Genomic DNA, 16407 nt, shown 5'->3' with positions numbered 1-16407 from the left:
GTGACGCACATTTTTATAGCCGACCATTTCTCATCTTATAGGTGCACGCATATACTCTCAAAAGTGAGAAAAGTAATTACAAGGCAGGCAGGAAATAAGAAAAAAAATGTGTTTACGAATATGTGATTTTTGCAATAAACAAATATTGCACACCAATACTCTCAATTCGCACACAAATATTCATGGATGTATACCAATATCCTAAAATATCCTCACCTATGCTTGTGAGTTATATTGTATTACAGTTCAACTTGGTGCACCGTTACGTATACGTAACCGACTGATAGTAGTCACAAAATGCTTTCCTGTGTGCAGTTGTTAAAATTTACAAAACTATTTTATCGGCAATTAGTGTTCATTAATATGGCAGGCGGTATAACTTTTGAATTGTTTAAAGACTTTTCTTTAAAAAAATTAAATTTTAATAATTAATTACGAGTTAACCCGAATGAAAATATTCAATATATTATATTATACATATTGAATAAATATGGCTCAATTTATTTTTACCACAGTATTAATTATTCATATCATTCATACGCATGCATGTATACTTTTGCCCACAAAAATTCTAACTTTTAATGAGGTCTTATATTTAGTATTCGAACGAAATATTTTAACAATATACAAGCTATTGGATACTTGTTTGCATCTACCCAAAGCTTCTACAAAAAAACCAAAATTTAACAATATTTCCATGCACAATTTATTAGAAAACCGAATTTTATACACAAAGAAGCAATGCACACAGACTCACTGGCTCAAAACCGTTGGTTTAAACCGGCAACATTTTATATGTGCTAATAAAAAAAAAATTAAAACAATTTTCCCTCGCTTACCGAACATACAATATAAATTCACAGCTGCAAGCGCCAACAAAGCAAAAACATACAAGCATGAGTTATGTATTTCCGCAGAAAAGATGTTGCGAACCATTGGTTAAATAAATACCACACACAATATTGAACTTTGCCTCGCTTTTGCAATAAATAAACAACAGGTGCAATGTTGCGCGCTATTAATTGGTTTGCATGAGATAAAGAATTGCAATTTATTTACAAAATATACTATATATTGCAGCATATATAGAGTTAATAAATATATTCTCTGCTTTGCTATATTTCCGGCCAAGCTTTCCATCTTTTTATGTCGATTATCTCGGCTACAGTAGGACAATTAGTACCTGAGAAGGTACAAAATGGTATTGGCAAAAGCTTTTCCTAAACTATACTCGATTAGTCTTAAATAATTTCGACATAAATTGTATTAAAGAGTTGTGCTTATATACTATTAAAAAGCCGTGGTTATTTAAACATATATATTTGTTAGTCGAAAATTGCATTCTTTATTTTGAATAAAAAAAAATTCCCTAATGTAAAGCCTCTAGCTTCATAAAAATTAAAAATATTCAAATTTAGGTAATATTAAATTGTTAGGCACAGTTCCTTTATTTCCACTTAAACTATTTTGCTGAATTTTTTGTTAAAAAATAAAAGAAAATGTTTGCTTAAGATTTTATTTTTTACTACTTATTTAGCTTCCTCTCCTTGCTTTAATGAAACTTCTGATTTATCTTTATGCTCTGATATGTAGCCATCAAAATATCAACGTTGTCGACGACCAACACTTGCAGCATGACACTAATTACGACATGCTGGTTTGTGATTAATGCGCGCTGTTGACATAACGGACATATGTACATACATATAATGAAACAACTAAGAGATAGGCAATGAGGATAGAAGAGCATATACAAATGACGATGGAGTAGTGGACAGCATTCCTCATGGTTTACTTTAGTGCATGAAAAATCAGTAAGGTTGAACGGCATGCAAGTGGTGGTCAGCACAATTCCTTTAATTTCCATTAGTGTTCGCTACATTTGACACTAAGTGCAGAGAAAACAGCTACATGACAGATAGAACATTTTTTCGACAACACATAGTTGACACAGGAGTGTAGTATACGAAAATGTAAACAGCGGTAAAATTGTATACCATTCACAGATGCCTTTTTCATAGCATAAAAGGGTATACAAAATGTTTTTTTCTTGATATTGATCGGTCAGTTTATATGACAGCCATATACTATAGTGGTCCGGTCTTAACAATTTTTTTGAAGATTATAGCAATACTTTAGATTATAATAGGTTCATGAAGACACCTTGTCAAATAAATAAAATGCTCATACAAAGACTTAAGTTTAATTGGTCTGTTTGTATGGCCAACAAATGAGCATATTCTTTATCAGAAAAGGACGCCTTCAAAATTTCAGATCAATATCTCAAAAACTAGGGACTAGTTCACATACATAAAGACGTACTTGTAGAAATCGACTCAGCTCGTTACACTGATTATTTATGTACATACTTGTATATTTATATTACACTTTATAGGGTCTCCGACCTTTACTTTTAGGTGTTACATATAATGTAGCCAACTTAAATTAGAGTGAGAATGTGCCGCTTTCAGAATGAAATAGTGGACAAATCTTCCTCAAGTTTTCTAGAAATATTTATTTTTTAGGGGTAAAATATTTGAATTACCTTCCGAACTTATAATTAATCTAATTTGTTTTGTTTTCTTATCTCAAACATACAACAACAAAATCGAAAATAACAATAACTAAGGAAATAATAACAGTTTAGCCTGAGATTGAACTTGTATAGTGAAAAATTAATTATACAGTATTTTCCGATATGGAACTAATTATAAATATATTATATTTTCAGTAAACTACTGTGTTCTGTGTAATATTTTGTGCTTTCATGAAAATTGGGTAATACGAATACAAACATTCATATATACGTATGTATATGCATATAAAGTCTTTTGAAATTTAATTCAAAAGAATTGTTGTCCTTTTCAAGTGACAGTGCACTAAAATTTTAAATGGCGTTAGAAAGGAAATATTTACTTATTAACATTTTGTCGAAACTTAATTATAAATACTTGAACCAAACGACTTTCTTTTATCCGTTATATTTGACTCTTACTATTTGAGTGTGCTTTGAATAGCATTCTAGTGGAGGATAAACATCAAGGGAACAAGTTTACTTTGTTATTTACGCATATGAAAATTAATTCTTTACTAACCTAAGTGCTTACAAATAGCATATACTCATAAGCGAGTAAATGTGTTCACAGATTTGCAGCTGATTTGTACAGGCCCTTAACTATAGTTATATGCATGCCAAAAGGGTTAGCGAAATAAGGTTTATTTGTCATTGTAGAAAAATATGCAAACAAATGTATTTCATAAATGTAATTATGTTAACGCAATTTGGTTGAAAGTAAAAATTGTTGAACTGTAATTTTGTAGTTTTACGTCAAAACTTTGAAATGAGCATAAATTGCAAGAAAATTACCAAAAACTTTTTAATTGCAGTAAAAAGTAATAAAAGGCAAAACCTTTTGGGTAGCATACATAAAGAGCGAAATATACCATATTTACTAGAATTGCTGAAATATTGCTATTACGAGTTTTTATGCTACCACAAGTTTTATAAAATCATCCAAAAACTTTCTGACCGTTGAAAGGTGTGAGCGTTCTTTAAATTATGGAATTTTTATTTTTTTGATTACAATGCTTAGATTGCACTGGTGCTAAAAATGTCCAACAAAATGTGCTTCTTATTTAGTAATGTCCAACCAAAAAGTTTATTTCTGACTTTCCTCTTATTTTAATTATATCTAAAATTTTCATTGCAGGAAAAATTATATTCTAGTTTCGTTTTATCTTCAACAAAATAATTTTATCTGCAAATAAACAGAAATCACACTTAATTAATTTAGCATGTGTGAGGTGACTTTTCACTCATATAAATTCTATTTAGCCACTTAAAAGCTTAACGAGTTCAGGTTATTAGTAAATGTTGTTGCTTATACTGCTAAGCATTTGCTGTTATTATTTAACAAGTCAGTTGACTTGCAGGTTGACTTGTTCATCATTAAAAAGGTAAAATACCAAGTATCTAAAAACATGCAACGCATACGTGTATATACATAGAAACATATATGGTAGTATAGAAACACGTAGGCACCGTGTTTGTTGTACGTATAAGCAGTTATATCACATGTGTGCGTGTATTTGAGAAAAGTGGTCTATTGGCACCTTTATTTCGCAATAACTGACAGGTGTATAAAAGTTAAGTGCCAGAAAGAGAGTTGTATGGACTACCGTTAGAGCGTTGCACATCATTTACATTTGAAGTATATTGCAGTGACAGTCAAGGTAGTTTTCAACAAGAAGTTGACGAAGTCATTATCTATAGTTCTATGTACCCTATACGGTTATACAATGCTCTACTGTGGGGTATATGTATGTACGTATTTGCACATATGTTACACTACTTCGAAATCTACGTATGACAACTCTCAATGCTTCTACATGTTGCTTGTCAAATTTGCTCCGCATCTGCAAATTACATTCCTTACGAAGTTTGCGAAATATCACACAGAGTGCTGTGAGTTGGCCTTGGTGTGTTTTACTTCGTTAGATGTTAGTTAACTACTACTACGGCAAAAGGATGTCCGCATGCAAGTTGATTTTAATAAGATTTTCATTTACTCTGTGCTAGTGTTTTCTAGAGTACTTTAGTTTGAGATTACGAAATATTTATAGATAAGTCGTGGTCAAAATAATTTTAAATTATTTTTTAAATAATGCTACTGAACTGATATTTTTTAACCGGATATATGCAACTAACTTTAATTAAAAAGAAAATTTGCTGGCCGTTTATGTGTCATGAATGGACAAAATAAATTGCACAATAGGACAAAAGGGCGTATTGCTACATGAATATAATATTACTCATACGCTATGTCGAGCATTTATATTGTCCAAAATGTATTGTTGAGTATGTTACAGGATTTTAATTAATATGATATTTCCATAAAATTTTCGTAATTCACATTCCTTATAAAGGAAAGCAAGTCCGCTTAGAAAATAAAAGTTTTCTCCTGACCCCGCTGTGAGGCTACTACAAGACTACTACTTGTATAAGTAAACTAGTAAATTTTCATTAACTCAATAACTGAAAACCTTATTGCAGCGAAAGCAAATAGTAACCACATTTCAATATTTTTCTTTCCACTCACACGTTAAGTGTCTATAGATTATCAATTTCTAACAGACGCCATTGGCGATTTTTTACACGACCGTGGTGTTGGCCCAGTTAAGTGTTATCAATGCCGTTTCATTGCAAGTGGGTGAGCGCACAATGCGTCACAAATACATACTTCCTCATATTGTATGTATTATGTACAGCCTTATGCATTTCGATATCATTTATGCGTCGTCACAGTCGACCATCTGGTTGCCTTAAATTAAAAATACCAGAACATTAACAAGTTTTTTCAATGCGATTGTTCAAGCTGCGTGTATATGGTTTAAGTACATTTGATGGACACTTTTCTTATCACACCGCTTGCGTGACCACATTGTTGTATTTAATTTTCTTTTCAATATGTCCCACATGTGTACATTTAGTGCGTAATTGTAAAACTAGGTTGGCGAAGCGGCTCTCTTGTTTCCCACTTACGTAAAATGGGTGCTTGGTTTTCATTTGATTCCCTTAGTTTTATTTCGCTTATAATAGAATATACTTTGGTAGATAGAATATATTTTCATAAAGTTAAATATTGTCAAAAATACATATTGTAATTTCGAAATTTTTCGAGAATTAATACTTTTTGACCGTCGGAGACCTTATGAAATAAGGACAACTTTAGCATATAGCTGCCACAAAAACCAACCGATCAAAATCACGATAAATATATTTTTAAACTCCTTTATGCTATAAGAAATGCATAGCTTCGGTGCCAGCGAAGTTAACTTTTTCTTGTTTACTATATTTTTTGTGTATATCGTACACCTTGCGCATGAAAATTTGGACACAGTATGTTACCATTTATCAATCAACAACTTGTTTCCCAAAAGCAAATATAAATCAACAAAAACATAACAACTATGTAATTTAACTGCAGGCAATATTTAGCTTTTTGCTGAAGTTGACTGGAGTATGATTGGACCAAAGCTATCAAGCAATCAAAATAATGCAAGGAGAAAATTGAAAAATGGCAAATTGTGTCGTAAATTGCTGATAAGCTTGATCGAACAACGATTATACGAACAGCAATCAAATGGTCGTGAAAAAAAACGAATAACTGAAAAATCGACTATGTTTGCTTACCCTCAAGATTTTTACAGTTTTCAACTGGCAAATTGCTGTGGTTTCTAATTCGTTCGTATATACTCGTATATAGGTAATGTGTATGTGGTCGACGCTGACTTTCTATACGACTGTAAAATCTAATAGCATTCGCAGTCAACGAAATTGGAATTAATTAAGCTTAAATAATAGAATTACACTCTTATATGGTTAATTCGAAAACTAAACTTCAAATATACCACGTTAAAATTAAATTTCCAATTTTATACTATTCAACTTGCAAACTCATTGAAAACCAATCAGTATAATTAAATAATTTGGATAATAAATATATCAATAATTCACACGAAGGATTAAATCGGTTAAGCGAGCAGCAACACAAAGTTACATATAATTGGTTGTGCTCTCTTCAACGCTAAAGTAATATCTCACTAACAATCAAATGCTGCAGCAAAGCTCTCTTATGGATTGTGTGAACAAGTGTCATTCTTGCGTGAGAGCATGAAAATAGCGAAACTATGTATGGATAGGTAAGTGGTGAAAGCAAATCATGCAAGGGCTAAAGTATGTGGATTTTCCTTATACATAACTGCACAATTACAAAATGTTCATACTGATTGTACTGTTATGTGTAGCATTGGTATTTTATTGCTTGCTAAGCACACATAAAGAAACTTGCTCAACATAGTTAAAATAAACTCTCAAATATTAGATATTTAAAAGAAATCCTTTTTCATAATGTGTAATTAAAAAATATATAACTAATGTGATATTTCAAAAGAGAAATCAAGGGGAAATTGTATATGCCTCAAATATGCCTATTTTATTACTCTATTCCAATAATTTTACTACCTTATAAATACTAAAATTTGGCTGAGTATTATTAATAACATATATTCTATTTTATTTCAACAAAAGATTATGATCTATTCATATCTTGCAACTCTAAATTTGTTTTAATGTGAATTGTCTACGTAACTATGTTTAGAATGTTTACATTTTTCAATATAGGTTATATAATATCAAACTGCATAAATTAGCAAATAAATAATAAATTTAAGAATTATTTGAAAGCTTAGTAGAGAGAGTTAAGCTTGTTCTAACCCACCAAATCATTTTACGAGTATTTAACTGTAATGTAATTAAATTTATATTAATTCGATATATTTGCTGATTTTATAGATTTAATTAATTTGCCCCCAGCAATATAAATGTAAATATAAACAAGTAAGTTCGTGTCTAACCGACCATTTTATACTCTTCCATTTTGCAAAAATTATTAGCTATATTTTATTTCGCATTATATTAAAATCATTTTCAAATGAGATATCATATTCATATATCTCTCCACAAATATCATTTGAAGATGATTTTAATCAACCGTGGGGATAAATTTAATATTATATAATATATTGCGTTGATGTAGAAAACTTCAACCAAACGATCGGCATTTACTGTATTTGGGATATGTGGCTTTCACCAAGATCTATGTCGATTGCATTCATACTCAGCGCTAAACCACCATAATTTTTATGAAAATATGTCAATTTAATTTTATTAAAATAACATACATTTTGATCAACCTCAATGGTTTACGGTCAGGCGGAAACTTAGGGAGTGCTTTAAAGGGTATGTTGTTGCTCAGGTATACTTGAGAACATATTTTCAAGCAATTTTTTAAATACCATATACATATATATAACGCACACACCGACCAACATATTCGGCACATAGTTTGATAGTATAACGATAATCATTATATTTGCTTTATAGGAGTCGAAGTAATTATATATATTCATTGGTGCTTAATCTGTAAACCGAAAAGTGAAAAAATCAAATGGAACAGAAAGTTGTGTTATATGGGGACCGACTTGGTTGGAAATTAGTCGAGTAGATCTGAAGATATGTGATTTCGCCTAAAAATTGGCGGTGTAACGCTATTCGTCCACTTTGACATTGGCTCCTAAAGAGGCTTTTTTTTACCAACCTAAGCGTAAGCTTGAATGTCTCTGAGGCGCTTAGTTATTTATCTACCGCACTTTTAACAAAGAGAGTGAACGGGCTGTTAGGAAGATACATATATACATTAAACCTATTAGCGGAAGCCCCACTCCTACTTTTTAAAGATTTGCAAATCACAGGTACCTCGGACGGATGGACTGACAGACAACCACCCGGATATCAACTCGTATCTATCGCGATTAGTTAAAAGTGGCACAATCAACCGTTAGGTGAACAAAACTGTTATACTCTGTAGCAACATGTTGCAGGAGTACAAAAGTACCATTATATTATTAACTGGTATAAAATAGAAACAATACATTAAAATGAAAAATTATTTTTAATGTATCATTAAATATTTCCTTCAATATTCGCATAATAAACGAAACAAATATTAATTACCCTTATCTGTTGCATTTAATCCCTTCACTAGCATGTAGTATAAACAACTGTTTACTGAGAATAACAATTAAAGTATTATATTTGCAGAGCTTATCTAAGCTTTTCATAATATTAAATTTAGTTGACTGAAAGTAATTACTAAATAGTTGGCAAATTAGACGACATTATTTTACAGATTATCGTCAAAAAATAAAAAAAGAAGAAACGAAAATAAATTATGTTAGTTAATTCCTTCCTTTTTCCTGTTGTTAAAACTTCATGCGTTAGAACAATGGAAGTTTTGAAATAAATCCAGCATAAAATGAACTTAGAGTGAATTTTATTCATTACGTATATTCACGATTTATTTCATTTCTTTAATATTTGTTTTTTTACTTTTTTAAAGAAATAGAGAGATGCTTTAATAAATAATACATGTTTAGTATTTAATTAATGATTGGGTAGGTTCTTAAATAATTTTTAATGAAATAAAAAAGTGGCTTCAATGATATTGATGCTGCACTACATTATATTTTTTATTGCCCAATAAATCAAGCAAGCAAAGTCAGTCGAAGAGAAAAGCTTCTTGGGCACTTCGAAAAGGTTTCAAACACTATTGTTGCCTTTAGTTAATTTATTATTGCCAATATAGTAGCATTCCGAAAAGCTGCTTAGTTATTGGGCCAAATTGAAATAAATATAAGCCGCTTATAAAAAGTAAGAAATAAAATAAAAAGAAGAGTGCAGTAATAAACCCATTAAAAATTAATAAGATCACTACAAAAATGATGACTTAGGACAACCAAACTAGTTGAAGCAGAAAAGGGTACAACGACTGCAAAATAAAGCTTTTCTACGTATAAACATTCTAGTTAATTTTTGTTTATATATATTTTGTGCCCTTTTATCAAATACGGAACATTCACAAGCGCACTCCTTCAAATTTAATAGCATATATTTCCCGCTTTCCTTTTTGTCAACAAATATTTATAATAGCGCATAATTCATTTAGGTATTTGACTTGTTTGTGTTTGCCACTTGTTCGTCGATACTCATTGTTGTCCATATTAGGTTGGGCTAGCTATCACTGTCGTTCGCAATCTTTGCTCTCTTCAGATATTACTCAACTCTTGATTGGACCTCTATTAACAACTTAAATTTCTTACTAAGCATTCGACTTCTTTCCCAAAAGCAGCCCTTAAGAAATAATTCCTTTGATACATTGAAAAATAAATAAGAGCAAATGAAACATATTTTATAAGTCGTCGAAAAAAGCCAAAAACATATGGAGACAGATTTTCGCTTGCTTTAGCATCAATTCTTGAAATCTTTTCAATTATTATTACGTTTTTAAGAAAATATAACAACATATATAATTTAACTTTATGACCTCCTCTTGTCCTGCTAATGAATGCCACTTTCTGATTTACTTTTATTCCCCGTGACCAATGTTACGCATACGTCATGTCATCTCGCTACTTTCTTATAAATTCATGCAATGCTACATGCAGCCATTTCCAATCCTTTCCAATTCCATTAATTAATAAACTCTACGACTTTATGACTTGCCTTTCATAAATAATATTTGGTGTTCAGCAAACGCTTTCTAATAATTTCATTTACTTAATTTCACCTTTACTAATTTACGTTTAAAAACATATCTATTGCAAATAGCTTTAAAAAATTCTAACACCACTTATCTCCACACTTTCATTAAGTAGTTAATGAGATAAGTCAAAGGCAGCATAAAAGGCGTTAATAAACAAACTCAATAGGGCCAAAGCAAATAGCAAGCAAGCTAGAAAAATAGTAATAAGACCAGTGGAAAAAGGGTAAAGCCAGAGCAATAAATTGAGAGGTTCAAAGTAATTATTTTAAGCATTAAAGGGTGTGCAAAATACGTGTTAGACGATTTAAAAAAAAAAAAAATTAAAATGAAAATGGAAATTATTGCGTTATGTGTTATATAGTTATATGAGGCAACTCAAACTTTAGCAGTTAGGCCTACACTTGTAAATTTATGGTTGTTAGGATTATAAATAAAAGTACATAAATATGAAATTATTCATACAGAATTAAAATATATGTGGACAAGAAATAATTTATTCAATTATGTAGCGGTAACAAAGCTCAGGATCTGCTTATTATAGGATTTAAACTTCGCTCAGAGAAATATGGCGTCGTTATTTATGAGCGTTAGAACAAATGTCCAGTTTTATGTCAGTTACAAAAAAATAGATTCGGAAAATTTGCGGATAGTCATTTTGTTTTGTGGTATATCGCAAATGTGACAAAAAAATTGTTCGAAATTTGCTCGATTAAAAAATGAACATTTGCAATTTCATTTGATTCGTACAACAGATGGGTTCTGTAGCTTTAAAAAATCGATTTTTTTTATTCTATTTTACAACTCATAAGAAATATTTTATGAAAATTTCAAGCCGATCAGAGCCAAATTTCCAGTAAATACTCAGTGGGAGTAAAGTCGCTAGTAGTTATTGTACAATATTGCAAATCAGGCAAATCATTTCATTTGAAAACTATTCGTAGACAAAAATCTATTCTTTGAGAGAACTCTGATAGAAAGTTTTGAAAACCGGCACAAATTTTTACATACATATTGTATATTATTTGTACTTACCTGTGTACCTACCTGTGTAAATGCTTATACTCTCTTCTCTATATGTAAAGACTCTCATAGCTTGGCTGTGTTATAACGCTATAGGTGTTATCAGCACTAACAAAAAGATATATAAATTAAACAAAGCTTTGTTGTTGTTTTCAAAGAGCTAAGACTACTGAGGATCATGTAAGTAATGTTTACATGATGAATTAATCATAAAGAAGTAGAATAAAAAGCGCGAAAATATCGGAAGTTTCTTAGTGAGATAAATATAATTTTGCTTTCCGGCAAAAATACTATAATAGCACAAAAACGATTTTTGTACTGGATTACTTAAAGTAAAGTGCTTATAACAACTAAATAATTTTAAAATAAATTTTATAATATCGATATAAAAATTGTTAAGTTTCCATTAACACAAATTTATTTTTATACATTTTACTCTTTTTTATTTTATTGTCGAAAACAACTTAGTTTTAATCTAAAAATATCAGATATTTTATAAAACGCTAATCTTTTTCATTTTTTAATAAGTTTACAAGTCATGTTTATTCCATAAATTTTTTTAACTACATAAATTCTGACTTAACTTAAATTTATGATTCCCTCTCTCTTTCTCTCTCTCTCGCTCGCTCTCTCTCTCTATTCCAACTCTTTGAATAACAAACATTCGCTGTCTCACACACCACAACTTTTTGCATATTTTGTAGCCAGGCAGCTTCACTGTAAATCAGATTAGCCAAAAGTGTTGCCACTCAAATCGCCACTAGCGCTGTAACCCTCTTTAGCGTAAAGATTTGTGTTTTTACTGTTGTTTTTGTGGCTTCATGGATTTGGTTTTGTTGGATACGACTATCTGTTTTGTTTTCCGTTTAATTTGTATTGGTTTAGCTGAGCTGCTGGGTGCTTCTTCATACCATATATAGAACTTTTCAACTTCAAATCTCCTAAAAAACTAAAAATCAGCACAGCAGGATTAAGGGTTTTAGAGATATGTTATAACAAAATCAACTAAAGGCTTAACACCGTGAATTTTTCTATAAATTTGATTTTTTTATAAATTGCGGTACCCCAATTTTACTATTAATTATAATTAGTAAACAAATTTCGAAGTCTTTGTTATGTGTGTATTTATAAAAATAATGTTTCACGTTACTCTACGATATCACAATTGTCAGACTTCGTTTATATTTGACCAGTTTCAAAACTAGGCAAACAAGTTTTGGTATAGAGCATCCCAAAGTTTGTGGAAGAATTATTTGATATTAGTGAAAACACCAAAGCAAATAATATAACACAATTGATTTGAAAAGCTGCAGAAAATAAACTAAAAATACACTTACATATTGTGCATAGATATACATAAGTATGTACAACAAGTTTATTTAATTTCCGTTTTCCACAGACTTTCTTGTAAGCAATTAAAAGTTTGCAAGCATTCAAACTTTGGTATTTAGTATTATATAAATATTCGTGTGTATGTACTTATGTACATTTAGTTTGTTTAACAGCGCACAAGAATAAATTTGTTGCGGTCAGATTTTCGGTAAAACAGTTTATTTTAAGATGCGACCAAAGTTGTGGACAATTAGTGGTTAAACTTACTAATTGCAACCGTTTCTGTGGGTGTGGTTTATGTGTACATATGTATATTTGCAGCACACAGTTTCTAAATTTTCTTTTCTGAATATATCTGTATTTATCATTTCAGAGCAAAGTACGTTCTGCGTTATAATGGCTTCTGACGCTTGCACAATATTGTTATGATTTTTTCTTAGTGAAGAAATTATTATTTTTGCCTTACAAAAAAAAACCATTGCTGTGGCCCTTTATTTTAGTTTTCTATAATTTAATATAATTGATTTGCATTTATCAATTGAGACGAGCACAATAGTAAAACTGATCTAAAATATGCGAGACAAAACTTGGTAGTATTGAGGGTAGCGGCTATGAGGTACCCGCATACTCTCTTGCACGAATTCAGCTCGATAACTTTGTTGTTACTTTTACATTTGACAAGAAAGCAGAAGCTAGCAGAGAAAAGGCAATTCGAAGACAGCTTTTGTCATTGAAAAGTGAAGGAAAATTTAAAAATTTCAACTCAATTGAAATACATTACTTTTTTTATACACATAAGTATGTATAACCACCCGCGTCAGCACTTAAACCATACGATCAATGAGTTTAGCATATAAAAAAATACTTGTATTATAAAAACATATAATTTATGAAGTGTAAAATTGATGCTGTTAAAAGAAAGTTAATTTTGTCAAGACTGAAGTTAATGGCTTCACTATGCTGTGTAAGTAAAGCTATGTAGACGAAAAGGATACGCCAACGTCATATATGTATAGGTATATGGCTGTAGCAAAATGTGTAAAAGGACATGTACGGTTGAATGACGCACATGTGCATTACCCTTTAGGAAAACTTTTAGGCTTCTATCAAGCCACCTTCTTGTTCGAAAATTAAGCCTTTGTACCATTGATAAAATAAAAACCAGCTTTGTATATTTTCAGATTGATTTCCGATTTGACCGATTCCAACCATACCAAGTTTCAGAAGAATTTCCTGCTTGGTTTCAACTTTATACCACCACATACACATAAGCTTGTTTTGAGTCTCTTTACGAAATACGGCAATAAAAATATATGTTACATAATAAGAACTCATGCAACCAAACCACCCATACATGTAAGCACCTACGCATGCAAATGAAAGCGTGTATGTATAAAAATATCAATCTACTTTCGATAACTTTAAAAAAGTATACATTTTTATACACGAATAGCACATATCAGTGCAGGAGTACGTACTTATATAACAGTGCACCCATGACTGCCTCCATTGTTTGTAGAGTTAACCCAACTGCGCCATGAAAATGAGTTGACAAAGAAGGCAGTGAAGTCCTTTGATATGCGTGTCGCGTCGTTCTTATGCGTTCTTATGTAAACAAATATATAAGCCTATGTGAGCGTTTTTTGTTTTTCGTGGCGCATATTGTTTGTAGCGCATATTGATTTTATTTTACTTCCACGTCACCCTTGCAACAACGTAGGCAAACTGTAAATGTTGTTTGTTATTTGCTACGATCTTATAACTTCAACCTTACATACTCACATAAACGTAATTTAAAGCTCAAATATGATGAAAGTTGATGTTAGTTGTATACATTTAATGGTGCTGACCTTATATCGCAATGATTTCGATGAGAAACCGCATTTTCGGATTTTCAAATGCCATCATTCCATGCAAGCAATATTAGAAGCAAACACCTACGCCAGCATTTAACCTCAAAATTGCAGATTATAGTTATAAGCAGTTCGTCCTATAACTATTTTTACGTAAATATCTTATATCGAACAAAAGTTATATGGCAATCTTTCGTGTGGGCTCATCTACAGTTGAAATCGCCTTATGCTTTTTCTCGCCAATATCGAATAAGAGGATGTGAGCTGAATTTATCCCAAAAATACTATTGTACTTCATATATTTGTGACAATAAACATAACAGGAGTACGATTTTAACGCTAATAAATATTAATGGTATATATTCTATAAAGGTTCACCTTTTACATGAAATAACAACATACTTAAAGGCACACCTAGTGTAACAGCCTAAAAAAAAGGGATTTTGAGAATTAAAACAAAAACTGTATCAATTGTTTTAAAATGATATAAATATATATACATATATATTATGTATGGTATATTAGGGTGAGTAAAAAAAACGAGTTTTTTTCACTTGATACTCTGACAAAATATAGGTTCTTAGACAGCTTTACGAAAATCTCTCGGCAGCCTTACAGTTATCTATTTTTTTCTTATTATCGTAAGGAAGGGTTCCTATCTCATTCCAAAACTTAAACCTCATTTCATAGATTTTGTTGAAATTTGAATGTCCTACTAAATTGCCTCTTACGATTTTTTCATAAACCAAACCGTTTGAAGTTTATAACTCGATGAAAAAATGTATTTTAACTTACAAAAGTTCCAGTTTCCTAAAAAATTTGCTGCTCAACAAATTTGTTTGTATATATATTCGATTACTTTAAGCGTTAACGAGATATCCATCGCCAAAAACCAACGAAAAGATAATAAAAAAAAATTTAAATAATTGTTTTGTAGGGTATTAAAATTCCTACAAAATCAATAATACGAGATCGTTTTCAAGTAGTTGATAACGAGATATGAATTTTTCAATCTGATATTAAAAAAAATAAAAACTACAAGGCGGGGGACCTTTCCATTACAATTAAGAGCACATACATGGAGAGATTTTGGTAGTGACGTTTAAGAACTATATTTTAAATGAAGTGTTATCGTTTTAAAAATTTTAAATAGTCGAATTTTATCCAAAGTTTTGGTTGATAGCTCCTTGTAATGAGAATTACACTGTTTCGAGTAAAACGCGTTCAAAGATAAACCGGATGAACTGAATGGTTAGATTTTGTTTGATATTTCAGTGTGTTCTTTTTCACGGTATAGACTATTAACTATAGAAGTATAGTTTTTCAAAAATTTCACATTATGTGTGCCTTACGTGTTTTAATAAATTTATTAAAACTTCCTCCTTACTGATAGAGTACTATTCGCTTCAATGTTCAAGAAATAAAAATATATAATAAATATTTAAAAATAGTATTTTACTGACAGTGACTGTGAGCTAAACATAGTCATTTGCATCTGTACTCATACTTTCGCAGTAATTTGCACATATGTAATTGGAAATTAAATTCAGTAATTAGCAATTTGGTTGAGTTTTTCCAGCAGCAATGCTTTCATCACTAATTAAACACTGATTTGAATACGAAACCAAAACAACACAACACATGTTTTTACGGATAGGCGCGTCCTTATCAAACACACACACACATATTTGCGCAGCTACAATACACATAATTACATATAGAATAATTACAGAGCATAATGACACGTGTGGAAGCTTTTGTTAATCGGATCGCATGCAAATGTCAAATTTAATCTTTAGCAACGTTAATGAAACAACCAAAATCAAGCGAAATAACTAATTAATTATTTACCGTATTAAAGCCAATCAGGAAAATAGTCGTATAGCTAATTGACTCTCGAGTGTCCTCTGAATTGTGAGCAGTTCGCCATATTTAAAGGGATTAAACAAATTGAGTTGCGGTCGCTTGTTGCAGAAAATTCACTTAAAATCATATTTTTTTAACAAATATTTATTTGTATATATATTTATTCAATACAG

The 16407-nt window shown here is 30.7% G+C and overlaps 1 protein-coding gene across 1 annotated transcript in view; it reads left to right on the top strand.

Moving 5' to 3' along the window:
- kairos overlaps window positions 1-16407 on the top strand; it is a 278053-nt gene that overhangs the window by 208219 nt on the left and 53427 nt on the right. The window lies entirely within an intron of this gene.

The sequence above is a fragment of the Bactrocera oleae genome, chromosome 5 (assembly GCF_042242935.1).
Source record: "Bactrocera oleae isolate idBacOlea1 chromosome 5, idBacOlea1, whole genome shotgun sequence".
In the NCBI taxonomy this organism is placed as follows: Eukaryota; Metazoa; Arthropoda; class Insecta; order Diptera; family Tephritidae; genus Bactrocera; species Bactrocera oleae.
Note: the sequence above shows the minus strand (reverse complement) of the source record. Positions and strands in the feature narration are given on the sequence as shown.